Source organism: Limulus polyphemus, unplaced genomic scaffold, assembly GCF_000517525.1.
Source record: "Limulus polyphemus unplaced genomic scaffold, Limulus_polyphemus-2.1.2 Scaffold726, whole genome shotgun sequence".
Classification (NCBI taxonomy): domain Eukaryota; kingdom Metazoa; phylum Arthropoda; class Merostomata; order Xiphosura; family Limulidae; genus Limulus; species Limulus polyphemus.
Window position 1 is genome coordinate 145,533 of NW_013666336.1, and position 13,731 is coordinate 159,263.

The 13,731-nt window shown below is 35.8% G+C and overlaps 1 protein-coding gene across 1 annotated transcript in view; it reads left to right on the plus strand.

The window, feature by feature from the left end:
• Nucleotides 1–13,127: 13,127 nt before the first annotated feature.
• The window catches only part of LOC111085937, a 16,907-nt gene continuing 16,303 nt past the window's right edge, over nt 13,128–13,731 (plus strand). Inside the window, exon 1 of the mRNA XM_022386850.1 lies at nt 13,128–13,247. The gene's annotated coding sequence lies outside the window, so the exon portion shown is untranslated. The remainder of the gene's footprint in view (nt 13,248–13,731) is intronic.

Consider the following 13,731-nt stretch of genomic DNA (forward strand, 5'->3'; position numbering starts at 1 on the left):
GTTTTCTAAAGAAGCTGTAAAGCGAAACGTTGAATGTCTAATTGAATAAAAACAACATTTTAGTGTTATAAGGTCGTTTGTCTCTAGTATTAATATGTCTTCTATTATGATTATTTTCTAGCATGTTGACGTAAGGCGTTATCTTCAACTGGATACACACTATTCGTTGGTAAAAGAGTAGCCCAAGAGTTGGCGGTGGGTGGTGATGACTAGCTGCCTTCCCTCTAGTCTTACACTGCTAAATTAGGGACGGCTAGCGCAGATAGCCCTCGTGTGGCTTTGCGCGAAATTCCAAAACAAACAAACAAACAAACAAACAACTGGGTGCAAAGTAGTTTAGTAATTTGAAACATAATTGAATAGGGCTAACGACAAGAAAACAACCATGAATGATGAAATAAGATGGATTGTTTATGTTTGATGCAATTACAAGAAAAGAATATTGATGGTTCGAGCGTATTCGAAAAGCACACTTGGCTTCTTCATCCTGGAAGAAGAAAGATCTATCTTCCAAAAGCGCGCGGATTATCAGTTGTTGTTTTTTGCCTCGTTATTAATCTATTTTTTCGTGCGTTTTTTTTTTCTAGGTATGAAGAATTATTCTAGAATCAATAATATAAAGTTAAGATGTCTTTGGATTATTAAAAGTAAATGTTCTTGTCATTTTGTTTCTGGAACGTTTTACATACGGCTAAGGTGATACGTACAATACGGCAAAGAAAACACACTCACGCAGTAAATAAAACACGGACTTACATAGATCAAAGAGGACACACACATATCTTATGCAGTGTACAAGATTATTAGAAAGCAGATGTAAAATCACGTATTTTATAGACCAAATACACGTCCTTTTTAATTAAAGAAATAATGCGTGCTAATGAAGTTGTTTCATAAGTTAGACCTATAAGTCATATATACCATTCACAATACACTCCATTTACATAGCCCCACATAAAGTAACTTGAAATTGCTGTGTAAAAAAAGGACTGGTGGAAATGCTGAGAACCACGCAGAATTCAAATAAATGTGAATGTACGATTTATTAAAAATCACTTAGAAATAGATCTGCTTAGCTAAAACACGCTAAGGTGTTATTCTGTTAAACTGTTGACATGAGACTTGAGCTGGTGAAGAGGCAAGTTTGGCGAGCAAAACTTTCAAACTGTTATTACAAATCAGGAGAGATGTGCGTTCAACTAATATATGAAAAATAAGAACAGTGGATGATGAAACTCCTTTTTATCATAATATGAAGATAATTTTGCTCCGAGAATGAAAGGATTAAAACTACTATTTCCAAGATGGATTTATTTAGAAACAGATACTGGCTGGAGCGGAAGGATAAATATCCAGATTGTCTTCTGATGATGATGCAAAAATATAGTGATGGCGGACATTCACCGAAAATTATCAGGGTCTGGTGGTTAGAGTGCTCGACTCGAAATCCGAGGTCTGCGAGTTCGAATCCCGTCACCGAACATGCTCGTCCCATATGGTTGCCGACTGGGCCAGCCACCAGGGTGTAAAAAATATACCGGCCGACCCCAAACCGATTTGGATTAAGGTCGTGGTTCGGCATGGCCAGGTGGATAAGACGCTCGACTCGCAATCTGAGGGTCGCGGGTTCGAATCCCCGTCCCACCAAACATGCTCGCCCTTTCAGCCGTGGGGGCGTTATAATGTAACGGTCAATCCCAAACTTTATTTGGTAAAAGAGTAGCCCAAGATTTGGCGGTGGGTGGTGATGACTAGCTGCCTTCCCTCTAGTCTTACACTGCTAAATTAGGGACGGCTAGCGCAGATAGCCCTCGTGTAGCTTTGCGCGAAATTCAAAAACAAACAAACAATTAAGGTCGTAAAGTAAAAATAAATCACGAAAAATGATAAAAAAACGAATTGATCTAGAAATAAAATTATTTACTGAAACAAAAAAAAATGTTCGAACCAACACTTTGATTATTGAATAAAACAAAGAGTGTTAAAGGTGAATAGACAGCACGTGACTAAAATGTAAAGATGGTTCACATAATCGGTTACCCATTATTTCAAATGATGTTAACTGGAGTGGTCATGTGATTAGCGGTTGCTCTGGAAACCCGAACGCAATTTTATTAATTAAACCGAGACGAACAGGATCGTGATTCAGCGTTTGACCTAGACATGAATAGTTTTGTGGCTTAGATCGGACATAATTACTTATATAAAATCCCTTCCATCCAGAACCCATAGAAATCACAGCATAGTTAGATTGTTTTCGATTAACTTTTTAAAAGTTCATTGTACTTTCATGCAACAGTTAGTTTGTGTAATTTAATAAGTTTTGTCGACGTTATAGAAATAAAAACTTGACTTTACTTGACCTAGGCCTAGATTCTTTACAGATTTATCAAATACATTTAATTTCTTTTAACAGTTAAAATCTTCGTTTCCTTTTTATCAACAGGTATATTTTATACAACCTATCCACTTTTCTTGCACCGTTCGCTAATGCGTTTCAATGTATGAAAGGCGAGAATAGTTATTATTGATAATTTTATAAAATATGAAAGGTAAAAAGAAAATTCATGAAATAAATATGCGTTATTTATATTTTTCTTCCGTGTAAATTATTTTAATTATAGAAATGAGATCAGTAACATAAGAAATGTAAATTGATTTAAGTTAATATCAGGCAATAAAACTTATATTACTGAATTTTTTTTTTATCCTTATTAGACCATTCTGGTCGGTTTTGTGTATGACACAAAATGGTAACGTTAGGGTTACGCGTGTTTTTCCTCGGAAACTAATATTGATGTTGTTTTAGTTCGTAAACACACACATAAAATTTTCTACACCAGGGGATCGCAAACTTTCCCAACTTATGATGCAGGTGAGTAGCCAGACAATCTTCGTGGATCCAAGCTCAGAGAGGAGGATTACTGTTCTTATATATGTAGATAAAGTTTAGTAACGATCTTATATTTAGTGTTTTTATTTTACGCATTCAAATCCTTTTGGGATAGAACTGTCTTGTTCTGCGACTCACTTTATTATTTCTTCTATGAAAAGTCATTGTTACTCTTATCAATCCTTCGGAGCCAACGCCCCCTATTAACACAGTGTTTTTGTATTTTTTTTTATAAACTAGAAGAACGCTTTTGTATTGGGCACAAGACCTATGTTTCTTTCCGGGTTTCTGTTGTCACGGTGACTCATCTTTTTCTTCATTAGGTTACTCCACCCACTACTAAATATATATCAATAGAATATTTTTACCATCCTAATCTCAACCCTGTACCGCTTTTGCTAGTTCAATTTTTAGGAGTTATTAAACAAAAGATCGTGGATTACTTGAACGTAATATCAAAAGTTATTGTTTTTGGCGAATTAAAAGGATTTTCTTTGTTAACTACATATGAATTATTTGTTGTTAAGCACAAAGCTGCACAAAAACTTATCTACATTGAAACCACAGCAGGAATCGAACCTCGAATCTTGGCGTTATAAGCCTTCAAGTTTACCACGGGCATTGATACGGCGCAATTTAAGAATATCTTAGCAATAACCTGTCTTACTGTAAATTTGAATAAAGAAAAACAAAATTAGACTTATCAATGATCCTAATTTAGAAAATAACGTAATTTTTATTATTGTTCACGGTTTAGAAAGACATATAATATATTATAAACATTACATTTACCATTGTAGTTATCTATATAAATATATAATTATCTTATGGATGGGTATTAATGGCAATGGCCACAATTTAATATTAAACACATATAAGGAAAGAAAGCCGTGTTTAAACACATATTATGGAACAAAACTGTATTTAAGCACACATAATAGAAGAAAACCATGTTTAAAGAAATATTATGAAACAAAGTCGTGTTTAAACACATGTAATGGAAAAAAGTCATGTTTATAAAAATCATTAAGTAATGTCGCCTTGTCATATATTCTGCATGGCCAGGTTGTTAGGACGCTCGACTCGCAATCTGCGGGTTCGTATCCCCGTCCCACCAAATATGCTCGCCCTTTCAGTCGTGGGGGCGTTATAATGTGACGGTCAATCCCACTATTCGTTGGTAAAAGAGTAGCTCAAGCGTTGGCGGTGGGTGGTGATGACTAGCAGCCTTCCCTCTAGTCTTACACTGCTAAATTAGGGACAGCTAGTGCAGATAGCCCTCGTGTAACTTTGGGCAAAATTCAAAACAAACAAACAAACATATATTCTGTACTGAGACAATAAATACACTTTTAGTATTTTTTATCTTAATTAAACAACACAGCTTCATCGTATCTAACTACACAACAGAGGTTCATTGTACTTAATTAAACTACACAGCTTCATCGTACTTAACTAAACAACACAGCTTCATCGTTCTTAACTACACAACACAGCTTCATCGTACTTAACTACACATCACAGCTTCATCGTACTTAACTAAACAACACAGCTTCATCGTACTTAACTACACATCACAGCTTCATCGTACTTAACTACACAGCACAGCTGTTGTGAATTATGAACGTGAATTTATGTACAATATTTTATTCGAAGATTACATGGGCTGTCTCAAAACGAGCCGTCTTTGATCGTTGCAACTGTTTTTATAAATCTGTCATTGTTCAGATAGCCTCTGAAGTGACTACAACCATCGTATATTTGAAAAGCTAAAATAACTAGACAAAAAAAGTTATTGTTTTTCATTACGGCATCTATAGACAATCATAGCTTCTAAATTACCGTTGACGTCCAATACCATATTTCCATAACTTCATCCAAAATTTTCAAATAAACGTCGAAAAGTATTATAAGTTTTATGGGTTGTTCGGAAAATGGACGACGTTTCGGATCTCTTGAATGCATTTTTTTATCAGGTAAAATTACCCAAATAATGCTCTTAAGTAGACCTAGCATAGCCTAGTGATTAGGGCGCTCGACTGTCAATCTGTGGGTCACGAGCTCGAATTCTGTCACTGAACTCGCCGTCTCAGCCATGAGGCGTTACAGTGTGACGGTCAATCTCACTTTTCGTTCGCAAGGAGTAGCCCAAGAGTCGGAGGTGAGCGATATTCATTAGTTACGTTTTCTCTATACTATCACTTCCAAATTAGGGCCGACTAGCACAGATAGGCGTCGAGTAGCTTTGCGCGAAATTCAACAAACAAACAAACTCTTAAGTATTCTTGCTAATTATGTCTCATAAACCACGACAGAATGTATATATGTATAATATATATAGTAAAATTATAAATCGTGGACGTTGTGACTTTATTCACACGGTGTTAGATATTGAGCGGTGCTCAAGTTAAACTTTAATACATACACATAAATAACGAACTGTGCTCAAGTTAAGACTTAATAACTACACATAAATAACGAACTGTGCTCAAGTTAAGCCTTAATAACTACACATAAATAACGAACTGTGCTCAAGTTAAGCCTTAATAGCTACACATAGATAATGAACTGTGCTCAAGTTAAGCCTTAATAACTACACATAGATAATGAACTGTGCTCAAGTTAAGCCTTAATAACTACACATAGATAATAAACGCTCAAGTTAAGCCTTAATAACTAAATACAAACGTTGTATTTTAAGTTATGTATTAACTACACGAGTTTATAATGTTTGTACAAAGGAAATCGTTACTAAAATACACTCATTTTGACAGCTAATAATCTTCATTTGTAGACAAGTGGAATATTCGTGTACTTATTAAGACTGAAGTGATATGGGTAAGAAAAATAAGTTACGATTAGAAAGGACAACATTCGCAAGTGAATGCAATATGTCTTTTCCCATCCACCTCATTCTATAAGGTCCTCAAAATATTGTAAATTTCCAGAGAGAATGGTTTTCAAGGACGAGTACATGGGCAAAAACTACAATATATAAAGATCTTTTACTTTAGAGGGACAGACAATTAACACAGTATCAAACTGAGACTTCTTTGCGTTTGTGTGTTTTAGAGCGAAGCTACATTGGGCTATTTAATGTGTCCACCGTGAGGAATCGAGCCCCGGATTTTAGCGTTATAAGACCGTAAGCTTACCGCTGTTCCGTCGGGGGACACTTCTTTCTGAGAAAAATATATTGGAGCATATCAAATTTATTCACAATTACAAAAATTTTACCAAATAAGACCTGTTCTTAGATATGGTATATGCAATTTTATGCATTATGTGAATCAAAACACTACTAATAACAACCTCTTGTAACATTTACGTAAGCAGGTGATGTCTCAGGATTCGGAATTCTTTTTACATACATTTCCAACTTTTTTTTTTTTTTTACTTTTGATCCCTGTAAATCAAAAGCAATGCACAAATTCCAATTAAGTCTACTTTAATCTATAGGCATTATTGCACGATAACCTTGTGCAAAGTCTTATTTAAATTTGTCGAAATATAAAGGAATTGCAGACCATTTTGTTGCACGTAGAAACAAAAGTATGACGCCTTTTCACATATTTTTAGATGTGTGGAACTAACATAAATAGGATAACCATATTTTCAAATCATAACAACTAGCACATAGTCAGATTTTTAGATCTCTTTTTCCGGGAAAATTATATACAATGAAGTGAAAATGATATTTTTACGTGCATTACTGATACTACAGATACTTCTTGACAAGTAAATATTTTCGAATAATCTCCTATTATCCAGGAACTCGTTGTAAAATTCTGAGGAACTTTTATCATAAGTAAATGCTTTACAACTTGCAACACCTGCTATTTGCGCTCAATTTTTCTGTTATGGAAGGTGTAAACTCACGTGCTCAGTGACGTGTGCAATAGTGACATCATATAATGCGCTACAGCCTGCCTTATAGACAACTTTAGCAGAGCTAGCTGAGTCATTCCGAGCTTTGTGAGAACGTCTTCGCGCAGGAAAAAAACAACAACAACTAACATTCGTATCTGTTAATTCACGGTTGGCAGAGACTCAAAGCGCTGAATATAGTATAAGCAAATTGCAGAACACTGGCAAAAATGGAAACCGGATCTTAGGCATCCTTGAAGATTCCAAAAGGACATTGACACAATATTCTAAAATCTGGGACATCTGGTCATTTTAAATAAATAGAGCAAAATGTTTAGTTCTGAAATAATCCCAGCTTTTAACATCAGCACCCAAACACTAACTCTGTTGACCAAACATAGTAGCTGTTAAAACTGCTATATTTGCTTGTTATCAAAGCATTAAATTTAACAGGGAAAACAAATGTAGTTAGAACTATAGTTTTCATTTGGTCATCAAAACGGTTAACCTTGTTGAGAAACAACAGTAAAAAATAGTGTCTTTATTTAGTCATTTGTCTTTGTTTTTGTGTTTTGTTATGTGACAGAATGCAAAAGATAGGAAATGGATGCTAAGTTCCGACTATGTATTCGAATTTTGAGAGAGGTGTTCGTAATACACCAACACGTGTTGAAAGATGACATGTGTCTGTTAAGACGTCATCCTGCTGTGGAGCTCCTCAAGCGGCTTGTTGGCCCATACTAACTGTCAAAACATGTCGCTTAATTAAAAAAAAACAACAACAAAAACTGTGGAGCTCCTCAGACGGCGTGTTGGCACATCCTATCTGTCAAAAAATGTATCTTAATTAAAAACAAAACAAAAAACTTTGGAGCTCTTCAGATGACTTATTGGTGCATCCTATCTATCAGCCCCCCCTCCACACCATCCCCAGTGGCACAGCTGTATGTCTGCAGACTTACAACGCTAGAAACCGGATTTCGATACCCGTGGTAGGCAGAACACAGATAGACCTTGTGTAGCTTTGTGCATGATTAAAAACAAACAAACCTATCTATCAAAATATGTAAGCATGTCTCTTAATTAAAAAACAACAACTGTGTAGCTCTTTAGACGGGTTGTTGGCACATCTTATATTTCATAACATGTCTCTTAACTTAAAAAACAAATAAATCGTGAAGCTCCTCAGACGGCGTGTTGGCGCATCCTATCTGTCAAAAGATGTCTCTTAATTAAAAAAAACTGTGGAGCTCTTCATACGGCTTGTTTGCGCATCCTATCTTAATTAAAAAACAAACACACTGTGGAGTTTTTAGACGGCTTCTTGGCGCATCCTATCTGTCAAAACATGTCCCTTAATTTAAAAAAACAATCAAAAAACTGCGGACCTCTTCAGACGGCTTGTTGGTGCATCCTATCTATCAAAACACGTCTCTTAATTAAAAAAACACACTGTGGAGATTCTCAGGCGGCTTGTTGGCCCATCCTATTTATCAAAACATGATTCTTAATTAAACAAAAAACTGTGGAGCTCTTCAGACGGCTTGTTGGCGCATCTTATTTGTCATAACATGTCTTTTAGTTTAAAAAAACTATGAATTCTTCAGGCGGCTTGTTGGCGCATCCTATTTATCAAAACACGTCTCTTAATTAAAAAAACACACTGTGGAGATTCTCAGGCGGCTTGTTGGCCCATCCTATTTATCAAAACATGATTCTTAATTAAACAAAAAACTGTGGAGCTCTTCAGACGGCTTGTTGGCGCATCTTATTTGTCATAACATGTCTTTTAGTTTAAAAACTATGAATTCTTCAGGCGGCTTGTTGGCGCATCCTATTTATCAAAACATGTTTCTTAATTGAAAAACAAAACCGTGGAGCTCTTCAGACAGCTTGTTGGCGCATACTAACTGTCAAAACATGTCTCTTAATTTAAAAACAAACACACTGTAGAGATCCTCAGGCTGCTTGTAGGGCTATCCTATCTGTCAAAACGTGTCTCTTAATTCAAACAACAACAAAAACTGTGGAGCTCTTCAGACGGCTTGTTGGCGCATCCTATCTGTCAAAACGTGTCTCTTAGTAAGAAAAACAAACTCTGGAGCTTTTTAGACGGCTCTTTGGCGCATCCTATCTGTCATAACATGTCTCTTAGTTAAAACAACTCTAGAGCTCCTCAGACAGCTTGTTGGCGCATCCTATCTGTCAAAACATGTATCTTAGTTTAAAACTGTGAGTTCTTCAGACGGCTTGTTGGCGCATCCTATTATCAAAACATGTTTCTTAATTGAAAAACAAAACCGTGGAGCTCTTCAGACAGCTTGTTGGCGCATACTAACTGTCAAAATATGTCTCTTAATTTAAAAACAAAACTGTGGTGGAGATCCTCAGGCTGCTTGTAGGCCTATCCTATCTGTCAAAACGTGTCTCTTAGTAAGAAAAACAAACTGTGGAGCTCTTTAGATGGCTTCTTAGAGCATCCTATCTGTCAAACATGTCTCTTTATTAAAAAAAAAACAAAAAACTGTGGAGCTCTTCAGACGGCTCGTTGACGCATCCTATTTATCAAAACATGTCTCTTAATTAAACAAAAACTGTGGAGCTCTTTAGACTGCTTGTTGGCGCATACTAACTTTCAAAAAATGTATCTTAGTTAAAAAAACAGAACTGTGGTGGAGATCCTTAGGTTGCTTGTATGCCTATCCTATCTGTCAAAACGTGTTTCTTAGTTTACGAAAACTGTGAGTTCTTCAGGCGGCTTGTTGGTGCACCCTAATTATCAAAACATGTTTCTTAATTGAAAAAACAAACAAACTGTGGAGATTGTCAGCCGCCTTGTTGACGCATCGTATCTGTCAATACATGTCTCTTAATTAAAAAAACAAACACACTGTGGAGATCCTTAGGCTGCTTGTAAGCCTATCCTATCTGTCAAAACGTGTCTCTTAATTCAAACAACAACAAAAACTGTGGAGCTCTTCAGACGGCTTGTTGGCGCATCTTATCTGTCATAACATGTCTCTTAGTTAAAAAACAAACAAACTATGGAGCTCTTTAGACGGCTTCTTGGCGCATCATATCTGTCAAAACATGTCCCTTTATTAAAAACAAACAAAACTATGGAGCTCTTCAGACGGCTTATTAGCCCATTCTATCTTTCAAAACATGTCTTAATTAAACAAAAACTGTTGAGTTCTTCAGACAACTCATTAGTGCATCCTATTTATGAAAACATGTTTTAAAATTAAAAACAAACAAACTGTGGAGATCCTCGTGTGGCTTGTTGGCCCATCTTATCTATGGAAATATGACCCTTAATTTAAAAAACTGTGCAGCTCTTGAGACGGCTTGTTGGCGCATCCATTTGTTAAAACATGTCTGTTAATTAATTAAAATTCTGGAGCTTTTGAGACGGCTTGTTGGCGCATTCTATCTGTCAAAACATGTCTGTTAATTAAATAAAATTCTGGAACTTTTGAGACGGCTTGTTGGTGCATTCTATCTGTCAAAACATGTCTGTTAATTAAATAAAATTCTGGAACTTTTGAGACGGCTTGTTGGTGCAATCTATCTGTCAAAACATGTCTCTTAATTTAATAAAAAAGTATATATCTTAAGATCTCCTGACGACAATACAGACCAACAAATAAAACAAACGTATAAGAGAAATATATTTTTCAGAAATTGAAATAGTGAAAAAAATGTTTGTTTTTGTTAAGCACATAGCTACACAATGGGCTACTTGTGCTGTGCCATCCACAGGTATCGAAACAAGACTTTAAGCGTCATAAGGCCAAAGACTTACTGCTTAGCCACTGGTGAACTGCTGAAAAGAAAGGGTTATAAAAAAAGACTGATATACAATACAAAATTCCGTTCTGATCGCGTTGATAGAGGGCACAGTTGTGTACACACGAATATGAAATTATGTGAATGTCACATTTTAATTTCATGTTAGTCTTACTGTTCTTAAACAAACTACTTTGCACAAACTAGGATACTTCTTTGTACGTGACACACAGTATATGTATATCATTATGTCATATTACAAATATTATTATTCATGTATTTCACTAATATATATTTGCAAATTAATTTTCTAATCAATGTGTTAGTGCGTATATAATTTTAGGCTTGTTCTATTTTAATGATGAGAAAACTGAACTGTGTTTAAATACTTATTTCTTTCACATGTACACACACACATCAATGACAGGAACCTGGAAGAAATTTGGGATAATGAAAATAATTATCCGCAAAAAAAAAAAGTAACAAGATAAACTACAATCACGCTAAAGCACCGCAGGAAAGCTGAATACCAGATGTAAAGAATAAATAGTAACATAAATTTTAACTTACGAAGAAAATTTTTTAAAAAAAGGTCAAATCTTTCCCTAGAACTTGGAGATTAAAGTAGATAAATGGATAATGAGGCAGATGGTTTGTAAAGAAAAACTTCGGGAGTATAGTCAGAAAATCTAACCTAGTTTTCAGAGCAAGATTTTTATGGATTTGTAGTTTCAGACGGAGAGTGAGTAACTATATTTCACAAATGGTCTGATATAGAATCTGTAAACTAACAAAAAAGCAGGTCAAAGGTCACATCTATCAATTACGCCACCAATTCTATGTAAATAAGAAACACTTTATTTGTTAGTATTGAAGTTATAACTATTAATGTGTAAATGTACAATCTTTTGGGGGGATTTTTTGTTTCTGACAGAAGTAAACTTCGTTGCTTTAATGAAAAACCTCAACATCCTGGGTGTATCATCGTCATCAAATGGTGTATATTTTCAACAATCCTGGGTGTATCATCGTCATCAAATGGTGTATGTTCTTAACAATCCTGGGTATATCATCGTCATCAAACGGTGTATATTTTCAACAATCCTGGGTGTATCATCGTCATCAAATGGTGTATGTTCTCAACAATCCTGGGTGTATCATCCTTATCAAATGGTATATGTTCTCAACAATCCCGGGTGTATCGTCATCATCAAATGGTGTATGTTCTCAACTCAACAATCCTGGGTATATCATCGTCATCAAACGGTGTATATTTTCAACAATCCTGGGTGTATCATCGTCATCAAACGGTGTATATTTTCAACAATCCTGGGTGTATCATCCTTATCAAATGGTGTATGTTCTCAACAATCCTGGGTGTATCATCGTCATCGAACGGTTTATATTTTCAACAATCCTAGGTGTATCATCGTCATCAAATGGTGTATGTTCTCAACAATCCTGGGTGTATCATCGTCATCGAACGGTTTATATTTTCAACAATCCTGTGTGTATCATCGTCATCAAATGGTGTATGTTTTCAACAGTCCTGGGTTTATCATCCTTATCAAATGGTATATGTTCTCGACAATCCCGGGTGTATCGTCATCATCAAATGGTGTATGTTCTCAACAATCCTGGGTATATCATCGTCATCAAACGGTGTATATTTTCAACAATCCTGGGTGTATCATCCTTATCAAATGGTGTATGTTCTCAACAATCCTGGATGTATCATCGTCATCGAACGGTTTATATTTTCAACAATCCTAGGTGTATCATCGTCATCAAATGGTGTATGTTTTCAACAATCCTGGGTTTATCATCCTTATCAAATGGTATATGTTCTCGACAATCCCGGGTGTATCGTCATCATCAAATGGTGTATATTTGCGATAGTTCAGTGTGTATCACCCTCATCAAATAGTGTATACTCGTAAAATAGTTATATAATTAAATATCTTTCTACGGCATCTCCACGGCCTGACAATATTCAAATGAATAAGAAAGATGACATATGAAACGCCTGAAAATTCAGAGAGTTCCAACCATATTTTTGTTCTATAATACTTTTCACAGCTTTGCATATTTCACTATCTTGTAATGCTGTTGAACATCAATGACAATAAAAAGTTCAGTCTAATCAGAGTTACGTTTGTCGGTTGTTGCGCGCACACACACACTCACATCTTACTGTAACCGTTAGTAATCAGTACTTAATTTAGAGGTAACTAAGAGGGGAAGATCCTGTAGAGGGGTCGCACTTTATGAGCGTTACTTTCAGTGTTTTCACCTGCGTGAATACCTGTGATTTAATTAACGGTTAGGGTTTGTCTTAAATAAACATGCACGAGAAGATCCGCGTGCTCTCCTTTCCTCCCGAATACTGGGCGAGCCCAAGTGAGACAGCGTTCAGTAACGTTACGCCGACACCCTAATTCCTGCATGCCCTAGCAGGATGTGTGAGCAAAACTGGAGCATCTTCAACGGGTCAGCGCGCGGCCCTAATAAAACGTCACAACGGAAGCCGTGTGCGCTAGTCACGTTATTAACCTTGCCAGGACTGGTGTGTTGTGTTTGTAGGTAGTCTGATTGGCAGGGGCCACAGCAGCGCGAGCGAAAACACTTCGGGAGGATATTCCAACTAATCCCACGGATAGAACCGTTTGTTTTTTATATATTGGACATATTATTTCATGTGAGTTTTTAATATTTTTATTTTTTAATCTTTATCTCGTATATATCGTTGGATTTCCTAATATTAATAACTGTCGTTTACAACCTTCAAGACAGTAACAATGTACTTCGATTCTGGGCCGAACAAATTTCTATGCGAGGTCTCGTTTTAATCGTAGTTCATGAGTTTCTAACATTATTTAGATTTTTAAAACTGCCAAGTTTTCTTTTTTTATTCTAACTAACGTAATCTATCAAAAGTAAAAGTAAGTTGTACTGACAACACCTCTTGTTGAACAGTAAATTCTACTGACAATACTTCCGGCTAAGAGTAAATTGTATTTACAACTCCTCTTGTTGAACAGTAAATTGTACTTACAACACCTCTTGCTGAACAGTAAATTGTATTTACAACACTTCTTGTTGAACAGTAAATTGTACCTTACAACACCTCTTGTTGAACAGTAAATTGTACTGACAATACTTCCGGCTAAGAGTAAATTGTA